At 44.4% G+C, this 20121-nt stretch overlaps 1 protein-coding gene across 8 annotated transcripts in view; it reads right to left on the bottom strand.

Annotated features, from left to right (window-relative positions):
* DPF3 (double PHD fingers 3) overlaps positions 1 to 20121 on the bottom strand; it is a 273036-nt gene that overhangs the window by 94374 nt on the left and 158541 nt on the right. The window lies entirely within an intron of this gene.

The following is a 20121-nucleotide window of genomic DNA, read 5'->3' as shown; positions in this document are numbered from 1 at the left end:
CCCGCCGGAGGGGCTGCTGGGCACCACGCTGCTTTGCTGAACAGTGTCGAGGTGCAGTGGGAGAAGAGGTAAGCACCGAATTTCAGTACAGCAAAACTAAGCACCAAAGGTAAGCACCAAATCTGAGGTCAGCCTCTCGGGGTCCCTTGCTGGAAATGGGTGGGCTTTGGAGTTCTGCATTCATCCTGGGGTTCTTCGTGGGGTGTTGGGAGCTGGGGATCCCTCTTTGGTTCTAGTGGTACTGGATCTGCCTCTGGCAATGTGCTTTCCTGTTTGCCCAATAACATGTCCCCTTCAGGGAACTCTTTGGAACCCCTGTAACAGGGGGCTATACTGAGGGTTCCATGGTAGCCAGTTCCTCTTCAGAGTCTGGCTCAAGTGTGCACACAGTGCTATACAGTCTCTTGAGATATTGGCCTGTATCCTAATTTATTTATATTGTTTCCTAATCATGCAAAGACACTAGTGGCCACAAGCTCCTTTCGTTAATACAGGGATGTCAAACTGTGTCCCTCCAGCTGTTTTTGGACTACAACTCCCATAATCCCCAGCCACAGTGGCCAATAGCCAGGGATGACGGGAGTTGTAGGCCAACATCTGCAGAAGGGCCACAGTCTGACATCCCTGCATTAATAGAACATCTTCTTCACCATGAGCCCCACCCGCCTGTTAAGATCATCTGGAGAGGTTCATCTGCGGTTGCTGCCAACTCGTTTGGCGGCTACTCGGGAACGGGCCTCCTCCTTTGCTGCCCCTGCACTTTGGAATGTGCTCCCTGTTGAAATAAGAGCCTCCCCATCTCTGGCAACTTTACAAAAGGCACTGAAGACACATTTATTCACCCAGGCTTTTAATTAGATCTTTAGTTTTAAATTTTTAATGTTGTTTTTAAATGATTTTAATGTTTGTTTAAATTATTTTAATTGTTTAATTGATTCAGTTTTGATTTAATTGTTCATTGATCTTAATTGTTCTTATTTTGATGTAAACCACCCAGAGCCACTTTTGGAAGGGTGGCATATAAATCAATCAAATAAATAAATAAATAAATAATAGAAGAGAAGAGAAGGTGCATTTACACAAGCAGTCCTTCTGCGAGTAGAAGCAGTCTTTGTGTGAGGGCAATTCTTCTTCCATGAACAAAATGAGATGGCAGACGAGTGTACCTCTGTACAAAAGGTTAGGCCACAACCCATTGGCCCAACAAACTCCATAATCAATAAAGTGAGTTTCCTAGGTATAAATAAGTAAAAACTAACTCACATAATTATTTTTAGACACAGGAGTTGTTGTTCATCAATTGAGAGGAAATGTCAATAAATTTCCATTCAATATCTAAAATTGCCTTGGAGATTAGTCCACACATGGTTCACATTGCAAAGTTGTCTTTTCACATTTTTCAGGGTGCAATAACCAATTATTTTACTATGGCCACAAAGCCATATTACCAGTCTGCAATTGAAAACAAAAGCCCCTTTAGGGAGACTCCTTCCACATAAGGAAGCAGTCATGTGAATTGGCTGTAAGTAACAACAAAAACATATGGTCAGCCTGGCAGTGCTTTCTTGTGTCCTCAAACTCGAGCTAACAAAGTCAGGACAGAAAAGAGAAAGAGAAACAGGGCCATATCGGCCCAGAGTACACTTTCAGGCCTCATGAAGAGAGACATGTCTCTCTCATCACCACCACACTATTGAGTTTCAAAGGGAATGTAGAAGATAAATGGCTAATTCTTTCACATTGGGGCCATTCACATGACCTACTGGGGTGGGTGGGTGGGTGGAGGGAAGGCTTTGCAAACTTTGCCTTCCTCCCAGACAATCGTCCTGTGCTTGGTGGGAGTGCGGAGCTTGGCTGCTCGTGAGAACAGCCTCACTGTGTGCTGAAGACCAAGAGATAGCCAAAGAGAAGAAGGCATTTCAAGAGTATCCCACCCCTCCGAAACACACACACACACACACACACACACACACACACACACACACAATATTGGCATGTTCTAGGAACTCAGCAGCATAATGACATTCACATCCATACCCAGATACAAATAGCTATCTACTTCTAAACACAGATGTGAAAGGCTATTCACCTCCAATATGTTTATCTGTCTCCATAATTAATTAATTAGCATGCAAAACTACTCATGCACAGAGCTTTGCTTTTTTTTTTTTTAACATGAGCATCTCTGGATGCTCTAATCTAAACTAATAAGGAACCAGATTTTTTGTTTTAGACACTGATGATGGAACTAGAACTGAGTAAATGGAATACTGAATTGTGAACATTACATAGAAGCTGAGAGGAAAAAGGCAAAGACAAAACTCTTATATGTTCTTTACAACCATTTTGTGAGTTTGTTCACTGTGACTTTGGTTTTGATGGATTTACAGGTCGAGAATCCTTTATCTGGACTGCTTGGGACCAGAGGTGTTCTGGATTTAGGATTTTTCCGGATTTCGGAATATTTTCATAAATGAGATATCTTGGGCATGAAAGGTTACTGGGTTTTTAAATAAAGGTTTTATTTAAACTGCGAACTGCGCATCCCACCCAATCCCGACCCCAACGCTTCCCAGCCAATTACAGAGCCACCGCTCCAGCTCGTCAGAGCTCTGGATCAACCACTTTCAGTCCTGTTTCTGTTTGGAGTGCCATTGCAGATGGAGCCCTGGGTGCTGCTTTGCCTCTCTGGCCCCTGCCCTGCCTGCAAGTGCCCTTAAATGTGCCTGTCCATGTGGGAAGGGAAGAGGAGCTGAGGCTGAGGAGGGATCCGGGCAACCGCCATTGCAGATGGAGCTGCTTTGATGTTTTCTCTGTGAGTTGCGGGCTTTTTGCTGCTTTGTTATACAGTACTGTATATACTCTGTTAGCTGTTGAGTTGGGGCCGGGATTGGTTTGGGGGCTGAGGTTTGGGGGCTGAGGGTTTTGTGTGTGAGAGAGAGGTTGAAGCTACAAGCATTTTTTTCCCCCTCTAGGCGTGTTGTCTGGATTTCGGAGCTTTTTGGATTTCGGGAGTCCGGATAAAGGATTCCCAACCTGTATTTATTATTTAATACATTTATATACTACCTATTATAAAAATCTCAAGGCAATTCATAACCAAATTGAACACAGAGGTAGTGAAGCGGTTGTCTGGGAGCTCAGCCGCAACAAGAAACTTTTGAGGATCTGTTTTATAGCTGCTTCCCTCATATACACAAAACAATCTTATGTAATAAACTAAAGGTTTATTCAGAAACAACTTCATTTTCTCCTTTTCTTTCTCCTTCCTTTTTCTTTCTGACTCCACCTGCCCCACCCCACACTCTCTCTACAGGATGGATTTCCACTTGGACAAGCTTCTCAATAACAAAACATAAAAGATCACTAACTAGAATACAACAAGATAATATACAATGGCATGATAAACCAGAATTTGGGCTCCTGGTGAATCACTATACCACATCCAATGTGCTGCTTTAAAAAGAAGTCAAAACGGTTGGACAATCATTGACAGTAGATCTGTTCCTTCATTTAGCGCATAATTTAATTTATGAAGATGTGGATTGTAAAGACTAGACACATTAATGGAGAACACTTCATAGAGTTAGTGTCCAAATTCACAATCAGCCATGATCTCACTAGGTGATCTTGGGTGAGTCACTATCTCTCAGCCTAACCTACATCTTAGTGGTACCAAAAAGATAAAACGAAGAGGATTTCACAAGTGCCACACTGAGCTCCTTGGAGAAAAGTCAGGATAGAAAAATAGTAAATAAATAAGTCACTATGATAGCGAAGAATCAAATCTTTATATACCGAGACAGTACACCTCTCTGAGTTTCACAATCACACTCTGCTTATGCATTCCCTGAAACATTTGACCAGCTACTACTGGAGACAGAATACTTTGACTAGGTGGACTTTCAGTGCCTGATCCAGCAAAGCAGCAAGGCAGTTCTTGTGGAGACTAAGCCCAGAACGTGATTGTGTGTATCTGAAAGTGACACATGGGAGTGATCACCCTCTATCATCTATTTGAGTGACAGCATAAAATGTGGGAAGTGGAGACAGATTCCCACACTCAGTACATTATTCTCATTGCCTCCACCTCCACTGACCAAAAATAGTAAAGATTATGTGTGGAGGAGAAACCTATCCAAGGAGAAAAGCAAATGATAATGAAGGGGGTGAGTGGTGGTGCCTGTGTATTTCCCTTCATTTGATTAATGATGAGCCAAGAAGCTGCAGGTCTGGGCTACAAGATTGATGGTTGCAGAAAGGCTCCACAGCAAAGAGACAAATGGCTGGTCATTTGCCCTTGATGAGTAGAGAAACGTCTTTCCTAAACAGCCGTACCAAATGCAGTCATGTCATGTTCCAGTTAGAAAGACAGATAAACACTAGGCAGATGGAGCCACCTGGGGTGCCTTACCCCTCAGAAGCACGGAGAGCACAGACTCCTTTGGGCACTCAGGCAAGGTCAATGTGCCCATTCATTAACATCTGGCGGTGAGATTTGTTAAGCTATTCTTTCTCCCCCAAACAGTCATCTGTCTGCAGAACACAAGCAAGGCCTAGGTATGTTGCTGAAGGAGGGAAGAACTTTAGAAGCTGAAGAGAATTCTGTAATAAGCTCATCAATCTCAGGGTATCTTTGGCTGTTGAGCATCATTCAAGCAGCTCTTATACCAAGAGAAAAATGACAGCTAATGTGCAAAATGGAACATCAGAAATGATACAGTAAGCTGGAAGAACTACTCCTTTCCCCCCATTAATGTATCCTGCATGTAGCCATGTAAATGGGGACCTATCAAGATTCAGGAATGACGGCAAGGCTAGATTTATGTTGGGGAGAGAATAAAAGGGGAAATGGGCCAAGGAGATGAAGTTGCTGGCAGCTCCTTCTCTTGCCCAATGCTCTTTTCAGAGCCTTCAAGGCTCAGATCAGGAGCCCCAGTCCAACACTTTACAGGTTTATAAGGAATTGACAGGCAAGAGGATTGGGATCAGATCTGCAAGGATCAGATTGGGAGTTCCCAAAACCCAATCCAACTCTTGCAGGCTCAGAAACGAGCGTGAGACAAGACAAAGGACTGCCATAATCCCCCTCTCCTCAGTCAATGAACTCTTTAAAATTTGCAACGTTTGGATTGGGAGCTTGAAGCCCCTGATTTGACCCTGGCAGGTTTTAAAGAGGCAGGGGAAGCTCATGGCAACTACTTCTTTTGCCCCATAATCCTTTTAAAGCCTGTAAGGACTTAATTGGGAGTTCTTAACCCTCAATTAGAGTTGCCATACCACCCAGAATTTTGGATTTCACCCAGATTTTAAGCATCTCACCCAATTGTTTAGCCCACCCAGATTCGCCCAGATTTCAGCTTTTGTTTGTTTGTTTGTTTTTAAAAGCTAGGCTCTAGCCCTTGTAGAAGCTGAGTCATGGAGCAAAACATGCAGTCACTATTCTGCTAAAAAAATATTTTCAAGCCAATTTACATAATATGCAAATTAGGCACCCAGATCTGGAAAGCCAGAATATGGCAACCTTACCCTCAGTCAACCATTGCAGGCTTTGAAAGATGAGTACAGGAGAAGGAAGAGACCTGATTGGATCCTTGCAGGCTTTGGAAGCAGTACAGGATACAAGCAGGAGCTGCCAACACTCTCCTCATTCCCCCACCCTGGCTTAAAGCCTGCTAGGATCAGATCAGGAGGTGGGGAGGGGTGCATGGGCTCCCATCACCACCCCACATGCCCAGGACCATTGGCCATTGCCCCACCTGGCGGGCTTCTGCTTCAGTGTTTTGCTTTCAGTGAAATTCCGTGCTGACCTGGACTCCAGAGTTTTGGCAGTTCCGGCAGACGTGCCTTTGGTACCATCTGGTCCTGTTGTGTTGGATTCTTTTCGGTTGGTGCGGCCTGAGGATGTGGACAAGATCCTGGGCAGTGTGCGGGTGACTTCGTGTGCTCTTGACCCTTGCCCTTCATGGCTAATAAAAGCTGCCAGGGAGGGGACAGGCAGATGGCTGGAGGTGATCGTTAATGCTTCATTAAGGGAGGGCAGGATGCCATTGTGCCTCAAGGAGGCAGTGGTAAGACCACAATTTTAAAAGCCCTCCCTTGATCCCTCCAACCTGGATAACTATAGACCTGTGTCTAACCTTCCCTTTTTGGGCAAGGTGATGAAGCGTGTGGTGGCGTCCCAGCTGCAGAGGGTCTTGGATGATACGGATTATCTGGACCCTTTTCAATATAGCTTCCGCCCCGGGTATGGGACTGAGACTGCCTTGGTCGCTCTAGTGGATGACCTACGCCGGGAACTAGACAGGGGGAGTGCGTCCCTGTTGGTTCTGCTGGACCTCTCGGCGGTGTTCGATACCATCGACCATGGTATCCTCCTGGGCCGCCTCTCGAGTATGGGAATCGGAGGCACTGCGTTGCAGTGGTTCCGGTCCTTTCTTGTGGGGAGGGTCCAGAAGGTGGTGCTGGGGGACTACTGCTTGGCCCCGTGGCCGTTGGCCTGTGGGGTCCCACAGGGATCGGTCTTGTCCCCCATGCTGTTTAACATCTACATGAAACCGCTGGGAGAGGTCATCCAGGGATTTGGACTGAGTTGTCAGCAATATGCGGATGACACTCAGCTCTATTTCTCCTTGTCATCTGATCCTAGGGAGGCGGTGGATGTCCTGAATCGGGGGCTGGAGGCTGTGATGGGTTGGATGTGGCCTAACAAACTGAAATTTAATCCGGATAAGACGGAGGTACTGTTGGTCAGTAGGAGAGCCAATCGGGATGAGGAGATTTTACCGGTTCTGGATGGGGTTGCACTCCTCTTGAAGGAGCAAGTACGCAACTTGGGGGTACTACTGGACCCGGCTCTGCTTTTGGAAGCTCAGGTGGAGGCAGTGGCCAGGGGTGCCTTTGCACGGCTTCGGCTAGTGCGCCAGCTGCGTCCCTTTCTCGAGAAGGCAGATCTGGCCACGGTTACCCATGCCTTAGTCACGTCACGGCTGGATTACTGTAACACGCTCTACGTGGGGCTGCCCTTGAAGAAAGTCCAGAAACTGCAGCTAGTGCAAAACGCAGCAGCGAGGGTTTTATCTGGAGCTGCCCGTTCGGAACACATCACTCCCATTTTGAAAGAGCTGCACTGGCTGCCGGTTTGTTTCCGGGTCCAATTCAAGGTGCTGGTTTTGACCTTTAAAGCCCTAAATGGTTTGGGCCCGGGGTATTTGAGGGACCACCTGCTCCCAAGGGTTGCTGACCGCTTGACGAGGACATCTGAGGGGGTCCTGTTCCGGGTGCCGACAATGAGAGAGGCCCGGCTGTCGTGCACTCGGGACAGGGCCTTCTCTGTTGCTGCTCCTAGACTCTGGAATGCTCTCCCAGTGGCCATTCGTTCCTCGGACTCCATCACGGCTTTTAGAAAGCTTGTAAAGACTTGGCTTTTTACCCAGGCTTTTACATAATCATTTTTACTGCTGCTTCTGTGTGGTTTTATTTGTTGTATTGTTTTTATGCCTGTTTTTATATGTTTTTATACTTTTTAGCTTGATGTTTTTATTGTCTTTTTATTCTATGTTTTAACTTTTGTAAACCGCCCTGGGGTTGTCTTTTAATGAAAGGCGGTATATAAAACCAAAAATAAAATAAATAAAAATAAATAAATAAATTCAGTGGCAACTCTACATATTACATAGAAAAGTGGTACATTAACAACTACATTATCATCATCATCATCATCATGATTTGATGATGATGTTGATGATGATGATTAGCAGATCCAGCAGTTGCATGAGTACGTGCTGAAGTCTTGCCTTTTGCAGATAACATTATCATTTGCTGACAGGCTTATAGTCCATAACTGCACCACATCCAGATCTAACATGGCTGCATTCAGTTCTCCTGCTGTGCTTGCACCTTGAAGTGCATTGAGCATTAGATTATGGTGACAGATCCTCGATGAGTGGAACACTACTTCAGCTTCCCAGCTATGGTGAACTTCATTTCAGCATCAGGAATTTTGCTCTTCTATTGCCTGTTGTCAATGAAGGCTATGGGAATGATACTTCAAGTCTTTTGCTTCTGATGCTGAAAGGTGAACACTGGGGCCCAACTATAAGAACTTGTGTTCTGAACTTTACTTACTCCCCCCACTCTTACAGCATAGGTTGGTTTAAATATGTCATAGTCTCTAGTGCATGCAGAGTATTGTTGTACCAATAGTACAATTGGGGTGGGGGGAGTGATATCTCTAAATCATAAGACCCTGAAATATATAGGTGCTATTACATAAATTTAAAATCCCATTACTTTGATGAAAGGTGTAAAGCTATGTTTTTACTGGGTTTGCATGCATACTTGGAGCTAGGTCTTTTGCTGATACAAACAGGTGAAGTTCCTCAGGAATTCAAATTTTTCAGACCAGATGTTGATGTGACACTGAACTCATCTTATTAACTCAAAAAGAGTGCTTTAGGTGTGTGATATCTGAACTCAGAGTAGGGATTTAACAAACCATACCATATATACTCACATATATTTCACTTGCTTTCACTATGCATTACATCTGTTCTCATTCCCATAACTTCTCTCAAATACCCATACAAACACATCTATTGATTGCAATGAGCAGGTGTTTGGTGGGCCTGAATGTTTTAGCATAAAATACCTGTATTTTATTAGGACATCAAGTGTAAAATGCAAGGAAATATTGAAATGAATTGCAAACCAGTAAAAACATACTTAATATCTGTCAAGTGTAACATGATTGTGAGACTGTAAAATGTTTACCCGGGAGAAGAATAAAGATGACAGATTGAAAATATTCACCGCAGAAAGGGGGAGAATAATAAATGGGGACAAAAGAAAATCATCTTGCAGTGCTTGCTGCTCTCCATGTATCCATAAAACCTAGCTTGTAACAGTTCAAACTGGAGTTTAATATCATTTATTGCTTACTACGTTAAAGTACACACTGGAGAGGGTGGGGGAATCACTTTTTAAATATCATATTTCAGCCTCCTAAACAGTTTCAACTGCCAAGAACAATAAAACTGAATAAAATTAAAATATCACATTTTAATGACACATTGCTCCACATTATTGTCTAACATACAACATGCATGGAACTTTGCACTGATTGACACATCAGATGACTGCTATAGGCTTGGTGTAAGAGGTGGACCAAGTCAGGCTCAGAAACAGCCCACACCTGCTGATGCCTACCTGAGGGCCTATGGCTACCTAACCAAACTCTTTGCAATGGCAGTGGTGATGCAAATTGGCCAACAGACTTGTTCTGCTGCCACTTGCTGGGCACCCCCATCTGCAAATGAAAGCATCTCCCAGAGGCCTCCACATCATTGTGGGACCTCTAGGAGATGCTCCCATTGGCTGGTGAGAAGGAGGAAATTACACACAAGTCAAGACTCATGCAGCATTGCCTCCTCCTACTCCCCCACTGGCCAATGGGCTTTCCCCTGGGTCCCTACATTAATTCAGAGGCTAGTAGGGAGAGGGAGAAGTTACTGTTAAAGTTGACAATGCCTTCAATGAGAGCAGCAGCAACTACCCTTCTTCATTCCCACTCTTCCAAGAATGGAAGAGGAGCTGCTGCTGTGGTCACCAACCACCCAGAAAGCTGGGGTGTGCCTGTGCCACATGCGGGTGGACCCAAGGAATGAGGATAACAGTCAGGGCTTGGCATTGCTCCGTTACCAGTGCAGTGTGGCACCAGCCATGCACTGCTCACAAATTAAGGACCTAACTAGAAATTACAGGAGACATATGGCTACCAGTGACACAGGCTTCCCCGCTGGTAACATCTAGTAAAACAAATTAATGGCATGACATCCCCATGGTTCAGCATTTCTCTGTCCCTACTCCAGTTCATTGGCTATCCCTTGCAGAAGACAAGGAATCACTGGACATTGGCATCACTTTTTGTTACTAGGCATTATTGGGCAGATGTGTGGGGAGACAAGGGTGTGCAGTAGCCCATGTACCCTCATAATGTCTACTATGGGACTCAAAATTCCATACTGAAGACATGAATCGGGTTTTGGGGTCCGTGATGGCCTGGGAATGGGCTAACAAACTGAAATTTTATCAGAGGTGCTCTTCTCCCTGGACCTCTGGGCTGAAGTCCAGGGCCTCCACACCCCCTGGGAGCCCCAAAATCCTCTTTAGTCTGTCCCAGGTGGTGTGGTTGCCGCACCATGCCATGGCACCATGCCATGCGGCCAGCCCACAGAGCATGACTGTGGCCTGTGCTGGGTGGCTGAGTGTGACCTCTGCTTTAGAGACAGAAGGGGGAAAGAAATATGTGGGATGGGAATATGCTAAGTTGTGGGTTGAAATGTTTCTGCTAATGCATGTTTGCATAAATATACCAGATTTATACTCTTACATTCAGTTGCTATTTGTGCCCTCAAGAACCCACATGTTGAAAATACTGCATTTGTCACGGTGTGTGTGTGTGTGTGTGTGTGTGTGTGTGTAGGGGGATGATGCTTAACTTGCAGTTGTGGGGGGAAGGGTGCACCTCCAAAGGCTATTAGGTCCAAGCTCCAAAATTACCTAGGTGCACCTCTGAATGTTATCTAGATAAGACAGAAATGTTATTCGTCAGTAAGAAAGTTGATCTGGGATCAGTGCTTCAGCCTACCTTTGATAAGAGGGCACACCTTCTGAAGAATCGGTTTGCAGATTATGGGTACACCTAGACCCAGTTTTACTCTTGGACTGCCAGGTGACAGCTGTGATGTGATCAGGAGCACCTTTGAACAACTTCAGCTGGTGTGTCAGCTGCTATGCTCTTTCTGGAAGAATGCAGGTCTGGACAGTTATACAGGCCTTAGTCAAATCTTGTTTGCACTACTGCAATGCACTCTATGCAGGGCTGCCTCTGAAAATCATCTGGAATCTGCAGCTGGTACAGAATGATGTTGCCATGTTGCTGATACAAGCCCATTAGTCGGAGCATGTAACTCTGTTATTATTCAAACTTCATTTGCTTCCAGTATGTTTCCAAGCCCAATTCAAATTGTTAGTTATCACTTTTAAAGCCCTTTGTAGTCTAGGTCCAGAATATTTAAAAGAACTGCATTTTAATCATGCTCACTCTTTTGAGATCTACTGGAGAGTGGAGACATTGATGCCCTGCATCCCACCATAGTCTAATGTGTAGCTGGTGTGTATGCAGGACAGGGCCTTCTTGGTTGTGGCACCTAGACTTTGGAGCTCCCACAGGTGGTTGTCTAAGCCTTTACCTCCTAATCTTTCATAGATTGATGAAGACTATCTTGTTCAGATAGAATTTCCAGTTTGGATTGATTGTATTCCCTCTGAATAATTAATTATATTATCATTTTCCTGTTTTGCCTCATTGTTGTTCCACTTTGCTATTGTTTTCAAATTATTTTTAGAAAGTATTTGAATTACTTGCTTTTAACCATATTTGATTACCGTGCTGTTTTAACTGTAATTGTACATCACTTTGGTTCCCCCCAAACAACAACAACACCACAGCCTGCAATTTTTAAAAACAAAGGAATAAATACTCCAGGGTACTGGAGGGGCAGGGCTACACTAGGAATATCCACAAGGCCTCAAAGCACAAGAGAAGGAAGGAAGCCACAGCATATAGTTGGTGTGTTGTTTGCCAGTTCTTCTGCAGTAAAACTACCTGGGGTGAGGGAAGGAGATGAAGGCATCTTCATGCCCCAGGGCTCATTCCATCCTGGCTACACCCCTGAAATGGAGTCTATGCAACTGAAACTAGCATTACACATTACAAATACCCAACTGGCAATCAATACCATCCACACAGAATGATACAGCTGGGAAGGAAACTGGCTGTTAAAATGAAGAGAGCTTGAGGGAAAGTCAGGAGTATATATTGGTTTGAAAGGGCTGTGAGCTCAGCTCGGGTACAGCACAACCTCACAATCTGTGAATTCGACAACTGCAGATTCATGTATGTGTGGTCAGGCACTTGACACACGACCTTGGCATATGCGGGGGGGGGGGCATTTTAAAAGGGATGTATCCTCCTCCATGTATCCGTGGGTTTGGGGTGGACAGAAATGACTTCATAGATCACTTCCAGCCAGCATTTTAAGAAAAGGGGTCATTTTGTGGCTCTTTTTAAAAAAATCACATTTCCCCCTGCAAATTTTCATGGGAAAATTAGAAACCACTGGGGGTGGCATTCTTTTACAGCTAGAGACCCAACTGGTATGGTATGGTAGAGCACCCCCCCACACACACACACACACTTGGGTGGGGTATTTTTGCCCTTTCCTCCAACTTCCTGGAACACCCCCCCCCCACACACACACACACTCACACCATTCCCATTGACTTAATGCCTCAGTATCCGCAATTTCAGTATCCACAGTAGTAGCAGGGAACAGAACCCCCGCAGATACCGAGGTTCACCTGTACTGAAAACTAATTCCTGTTCTAAGCATATGCTCAATAGCACCCTTAATCATAAGTGCATGTCTACCCCCATCAGCCACTATTTTGTGCCTTGCTCCAGTTGGAGAACCTCAGGGTTCTAATAAAAAGCAAAGTAGATCGCACAAGCCTGAAATCTCCCTACTCTTGTTCGACACTACCTAAAACTGGAATCTATCAAGCTAGTAATGTGTTTGCATTCACCTCCTTTCCAAAGGCTGAACTTTTAAAATGCACAGGCTGCATGCGAACATGAAAACTCAGGACCCCCAACCTAGAAACCCATATGTGCAGGCAAGGGAAATAGATATACACAGCCAGAAGTGTGGGGACTTTTATTGCTGCCAATCAGATGGCAGAATGGTCAAATCACTTTTCCATTTACAATCAGTATGCTTGTTCAGCCAGGTGATCAGCTGCAGTTAAAAACTCTCACTTCCAACTGTGTGTGCAGTTTTTCCTCTGCTTGTGCATATGACCAGCTAGAATTGCAGTCCATATTTTTCAGCTTCACAGTTTTAACAAATTTGTGCAAATGTACTAGATAGTAATAGGAGACAAAAGGTTATAATGACTGATCGTTTATCGAAATAGTTGCCTGTTTTACATCTGCATTTTTGGCATAGCATGCAGAAATCTCAATTTGCAATTTTATGTTCATCTCATATACAAGTTCACTTCTGATATACATCAGTTTAAATGAAAGCAGAATCAAACCCTTTACACATAAAAAAAATCCTGTAATATTACTCCCTCTGCTGGTCCTAAAACAGTAGTTTTCTGTAGTGATGCATACAGAAGAAAGTATTTTAAATTAAATGCTAGCTCCTGAACATTTGAAGAAATGACAGGTAGATATGGAGCTTTGTCACGTACTCAAAGGAGTGCAAAAATGATTCAGGATAAATATACTGTTTATAACACTGAAGGATCACTGAATTACCCCTGTTAAACAATAGTTTTTTAAACAGTTGCATGTAAAGATTACAGGAAATCATCATTTTAAAGATCAAATTTTTCACTTAACAGATAAGGGCAGTTGTTTATTTTTATTTAACTGATGCAAGAACTGTTTTATTTAACTGGTGCAATATGGCATATGTAAAAGTCAATTCTTTTTTTCTACTTACTATACCAGACTATACAATGCATGGAAGTGGAGCTTGTCTTCTTCTGATCAAGTGCATTTTTAAAAGAGAAAAGTGGCTTTAAATCCTCCACAGAAATACAGTTCATTAATATGTTGGGTATATATTTGTACTTGGATGTCACACCTGAGTGTGACCCACAAAAGTTCTCATTTAAAACAGCCTGCAACTGAATAGTACCAAGCAAACCAATAGGTATACCACAAAAATATTATGTCAGTTTTGCATTATTGTTGTATTTTACTCACAAGAATACCCACTTGAACAAATTATGACTGGGATGTACAACCTTAACATGCCAGGTTCTGTATAGACAATTCTCTCTGATTTCATCTCTCAAAGAACATAAGAACAGCCCAGCTGGATCAGGCGCAAGGCCTATCTAGTCCAGCATCCTGCTTCACACAGTGGCCCACCTGATGCCTCTGAGAAAGCACAGGCAAGAGGTGAGGGCAAGCCCTCTCTTGCTGATACTGCCCTGTTCCTTCCAGAGATGGCACCAGGTTGTGAGGAGTCTTGGTGCAAACCCAGCCTTGGGATCCAGATAGCACACTAACTAAACCCCATGATGGCACATCCCCCAAACTTACTGATGAGTGGTGAGAATGACTCAGAAGAAGAAGAACAGTTGAAGAGTGGCATCTCCTCCTATCATTGCAAATGGGGCGATGTGGTGGCAGTACCACCAACCCTTCTTTCTCCTCATCTTCAGAGGGATGGAGGAGAAGGAAGAGCTACTGCTGCCACATCACCCCCGTTCACATCACCCCCGTTCACCAAGGGGGAGGGTGGGAGGGGAAGCACCTGATGCTGAGTCTCTCTCCTCCCTTCTGCCAAAACAAATGAGCTTTCCTCCCAGTAGCCCCTGTCATCCCAGGGGGCTCTGGGAGGAAGTTCATTCCCCAAGTCTGAATGCGGGAAGAGGCAGTGGTGCCAAGTCAGGCACTGGTGTGAGAACCCACAAGCAAGACCCACCTGAGGGCCCATATTGAGGGTAGGGGGCTGCTGGGAGGAGGCAGTACTGCTGTAAATCTCTTTTGTTATGCTTTCTTCCGCCACCCACAAATGGGAACTTCCACAGATGGGGAAGTGAGTGGAAGAAGGCAGGGGTAGCACAAGAGATTTGTGGCAGCACTGCCTCCTCCCAGCAGCCCGGCCACCCCCCAAATATGGGCCCGATGGCCTTCGTTGTGGGTTATTGAATCAGTGGCTGACCTGGATGATCCCTGATGCTGCTCCTGACCCCTCTTCCTGCAATGTGAAAATAATAGTGGCTGACAGTTCAGGACTACTGTAAGAATTATTGCGGGCATGCATGCTTTGAACCCTTAGCCCCACTCCAAATGTGCATGTGGGCAGCAGTTAGAGTTACACACACTTGCAGACCCCTCTTCAAAAAAGTAATCTCACTAATCAGCTGAGGAAGGCAGAGCAGGTGGTGCGCCCAGTATCCTACAAACAACTGATTGGTGCAGCCCCAACAGCTTGATTAGGAAGGGGAAACATTCACACATGCAGTTCTTCATCCAAGCAAGGATATAAGCACAGCACAGAGCTTATTTCTATGCACATGATTCCTCTCTAGATCAGGGTGCCTAAGTGTACTATATAAAAGGCCAAATCAACAAACAATAAAAACAAACATATTGTGGGGTAAGATTTGTGAGCTAAAGCGAACTTGTCAAAAGCATGAAGCAGACATTTTATTTTATTTTTCAATTAAATTATTTATACATTTCTACTATGCTACCCTTCATCCTAACACCCCAGGGAGGATAACAACAAGATAAAAACAATTCAATAAAAACATAAAAACGGGACAAAAGCAGCTAAAAATTTTAAAAGAGCAAGAGATGTCTCATTGGCCAAAAGCCTGAATAAAAAGGGCATTTGTCATTTTCCTCCTAAAGGCTAAGAGAGAGGGAGCTGTGTGGGTCTTAGCTGAGAGCAAGTTCCACAGCCTGGGAGCAACAACTGAGAAGGCCCTGTCCTGCGTGCTTGACAACTGAGCCTCAGCAGGTGTTGAGACATGGAGCAAAGCCCTCTCAGCTGATCTAGTCAGGTAGGTAGATTGAGCTGGGAGCAGGTGGTCCCCTAAGGTACCCAGGACCCAAGCTGTTTAGGGCTTTAAAAGTAATAACTAGCACCTTGAATTGTACCCAGAAATAGACTGACAGCCAGTGCAGTAGCTTCCAGAATGGAGTAATATGTGCACTATGAGCAATCCCAGAGATCAATCTGGCAGCCTCATTCTGCACCATCTGTAATTTCTGAATACTTTTAAAGGGCAGCCCCATGTAAAGCACACTGTAATAATCCAAACGTGGAATGACTAAGGCATGGGTGACAGAGGCCAGATCAGCCCTCTCAAGTAAGGGTCACAACCGGTGCACCAACTGCAGCTGAGCAAACACACTCAACATATATGCCTATTTTAAAAAATCATCTGTTATATTAATTCTCCTGGGTGTGCCTTGGAATGTGCGTCCCGGCGCCCAGCTGATTGGCTGGGTGGCGGAGGCGCCTGATTGGCTGAGGCACACCCAGGAGAATTGGCCGACCGGGCAGCCATGGGCCCAGCCGCAGCAGCGGTTGCAGCGGGTCAGGTCGTGCAGGCTAGGCACAGCGGCAGAGGCGAGGCGTGGCAGTGGGCCCGGCCACGGATGTGAGGCGGTGGAAGTGAGGTGGTGGCGGCGGGCCTGGCGGCAGCGGCACTCACCCAGCAACCTGGGCCTGGCAGCCTGGACCCAGCTGGAGACTGGGGCAGGTGTCGGGGAAAGAGGTAGCTGGCCCCAGAGAGCACACAGATGCTCTATGTGGGGGTCGACTAGTTATTATTATTATTTCTTGTTTACACAATCAGGTGTTATTGACTGGTTTGTTCCATCCAGACATCGAGTCCTTCCCAAGGACCTGGGATAGCTGAATTTTATTATCAATATTGTTATTATTATAGATATTGTCGTAAAATATAAGCTGTTCCCAGTAAAGCTGTTTTTTGTAGTTGGCTGATGGTGATTTCTGTGGCCCCTATGGTGTTGAGGTGCTCTTCAAGTTGTTTTGGAACTGCACCCAGGGCGCCAATTACTACTGGGATTATTTTGGTCTTCTTCTGCCACAGCCTTTCAATTTCAATTTGTAGATCTTTGTATTTGGTGATTTTTTCTATTTTTCTTCTATTCTGCTATCACCTGGTATTGGGTATTGCTATGTCAATTATTTTAACTTGTTTTTCTTTCTTCTCAACTACAGTTATATCTGGTGTACTGTGTGGCAGATGTTTGTCTGTTTGTAGTCGGAAGTCCCATTATATTTTTGCATCTTCATTTTCTACAATTTTTTCAATTTTATGGTCCCACTAATTTTTGGCTACAGGTAGCTTGTATTTTTTGCAGATGTTCCAGTGTATCATCCCTGCTACCTTGTCATGCCTTTGTTTGTAGTCAGTCTGTGCGATCTTTTTACAACAGCTGATTAGGTGGTCCACGGTTTCATCTGCTTCTTTACAAAGGCAGCACTTGCTATTTGTTGTTGATTTTTCTACTTTTGCTCTTATTGCATTTGTTCTTAGTGCCTGTTCTTGTGCAGCCAGTCTTAAACCCTCAGTTTCTTTCTTCAAGTTGCCATTCTTAAGCCATTGCCAGGTCTTGGTGATGTCTGATTTTCCAGTTATATTGTCAGATATCACCAAGACCTGGCAATGGCTTAAGAATGGCAACTTGAAGAAAGAAACAGTGGGTTTAATACTGGCTGCACAAGAACAGGCACGAAGAACATCATTAATAAATTAATAATAATAATAATAATAATAATAATAATAATAATAATAATAATGTAGATGATCTGGATGTTTAGTTTAGTTTTTAATAAAACAGTGCTGTTGTGCATTATTTCTGTATCTAAAGATATCACATGGGGTGCGACATCTGAGATAGACATGAGAATTGCTTACCAGGCCAGGTTACAAGTTCATATCTTTCTGGAAGATCAGGTAATAACATGCACTAATGCTCCATATTTGATATTTTTACAGCCTGATCCTAAAGTTTGCTGTCCCAGTGATGAAGTGCTTAAGTCAAACTGAAGATGCCAGCAGCTGTGCTAGCACATGTCATTTTATTCATATTCATATTCATATTTGTTCATATTGCAGGAACCTTACAATATCAAAAACAAATATAGTAATGTTCCGTTGCATCGATAAACTCACTGCACATGCTCCACCTCCAGCATCCCTGTATTCAGTGCAGGTCTGCTGATGGTTCCAAATCACGCAAAGGAAACATCTCCACGTTCACTGCTGCCCTCTGTAGACTGGCACTGAATGCGGCAATGACCAGGAATGGGCAGTCAGGAGTCAGCACATCAATGCAGAGGTATGGCTAGCCAGTATGCTTCTGTTTTCTCCCCTCACACACTAGTATCCCAGCAGCCCTAACATCTGAAGAGGATTTTGGAGTTTCTAAGATTGCTGTCCCACCAATAAAAGAGGTATAGCAACCATCATTTTTCTCTACAGTTGTCTGGTATGTTTAACATCAACCTCCACAGTGGCATCTTCTTCCTGATCATATACGGTAAAGTATAACATGACCCCTTTACAACTAGGGAAGACTTCCGTCATTATAAGTTATAAGACCCCTGCTAACTTGGCAAAGAGGCACCTTTTAACATGGTGGTTCTCTTTATTTAGCAGAGGGAGAGTAACTGGCCCTATTCACCCCATTCAGCCATAATACTAGCTGGGTGACTCTGGGCCAGTCACTTCTCTCTCAGCCTAACCTACTTCACAGGGTTGTTGTGAAAGAGAAACTCAAGGATGTAGTACACCGCTCTGGGCTCCTTGGAGGAAGAGTGGGATATAAATGTAATAATAATAATAATAATATTATTCACCCGCAGCACAGTACCTCCAGTGACTGTTGCTGGTGTCTATCTTGTGTTTCTTTTTAGATTGTGAGCCCTTTGGGGACAGGGATCTATCCTATTTATTTATTATATCTCTGTGTAAACCGCCCTGAGCCATTTTTGGAAGGGTGGTATAGAAATCGAATGAAGAAGAAGAAGAAGAAGAAGAAGAAGTTGTTGTGCAACATTGCACTTCATCATGAAAATCTGTCTTGCTTCCTAGTTTAAGATGTAGTTTAAAATCATTCACAGCATGCTTTCCTCAAAAGTAGATGAAATATAAAATGTTTACTTGCAGATTGAAATCACCTCACTATCCATATCTGTACTCTTTATCGTAAGGCCTGGGGGGCCAGTGGCAGTCCGAAGTGCAGCTCCCTGACAAATTGCTTGTTGGGCTTGTGTGAGTTTTGGTCAAAGGTGAATACTCTGCATAGTCCCCCCTGGCACCATGCAGAGATTACCATTCCCACTGTGCAATGCTGCACTTTGCCCAATACCAGGTGGTTCCTTTAAGGGAAACTGAGCCCTCTTAAGCCCCTGCATCATCTTGGAAGGCATGCACGGAGCACTGGAAAGTATGTCCCTTCCCAGTGCTTTCCTCCTTTCGCTCTTAAAAGAGGGCTTCGCCCTCGCAATATTGAGAAAAGCACATTGCTGTGTAGAGGTCAGCATAGTGGGAAATGGCTCTCATACTGAAGTGGCCCCCACTGGAAAGATAGTAAAGATCACTGATCTATATAATATGTACACACAGACACACTTTATTAAGCAGCATGTCTGGGGGAGCAATTCTAAAGAAAAGCCTGGCTATTTTGTTATTCAATCACAGGAAGCAAAGTCAATTGACTGCCAGTGGAAAGGGGGCAAGATGTCAGATGTCACAGGAAGTGCAGAAAAAATACAGGAAACATTCTAAGAGTTTAAAAAATGAGTATTGCCAGTACTGCATAAACAGGATTTTTTTAATATCAAGAAGACAAATGCTGTACTACTGGAAACAGTGAAATTTGCAATTGCCATGGGAAAATACAATTTAAAAAATACCATTTTTAAACATGACCCTTTCTCTTAAAGGAGCAGGCATTGATTGCTGCTGTGCACATCATTGCCTCACTTGCTTTTTTACTTCACCATCTGCCAGGACTCAAGTCCACAACTGCTCTGGAATGTGGAACTTTAGTAAATTAAGTTTGTGTGCCACCACTGAACTTTCTTCAAAAGGAGGGAATTGCAAGAGGGCAAAGGAAGTATGCAGAGGCGATCCATATGATGAGCCCGATCCATATGTGTCACATCCATACATGGACTAGGGATGGGCCCGAATTGCTGCAGCTGTGGGACATGCACAGTGGCCATATGTGTGCCAATGCCACACACAGGCTGCTGGGAACAGTACTGCAGCTGTGCACAGCATTTTGGAAAGCAGGCACCGTACTTAGGAAAGCGGTGGGGAGGCAGAGGAGCAGGTAAGGACATGCTTACCTGGTTGTTGTTTTAAGGAACTGATCTCCACCCCAGTTTGGATCTGGGTGCCTGAGCTGGTTCAGATGTGGGCGCCTGAACCGATTTTGATGCGGGCGCCTGAGCCAGTTCGACGCTTCCCTAAGCCGGTTTGGCA

This window comes from Hemicordylus capensis, chromosome 1 (genome assembly GCF_027244095.1).
Source record: "Hemicordylus capensis ecotype Gifberg chromosome 1, rHemCap1.1.pri, whole genome shotgun sequence".
Lineage (NCBI taxonomy): Eukaryota > Metazoa > Chordata > Lepidosauria > Squamata > Cordylidae > Hemicordylus > Hemicordylus capensis.
The sequence above is the reverse complement of the archived record's forward strand: the minus strand, read 5'-3'. Positions and strand labels throughout refer to the sequence as shown.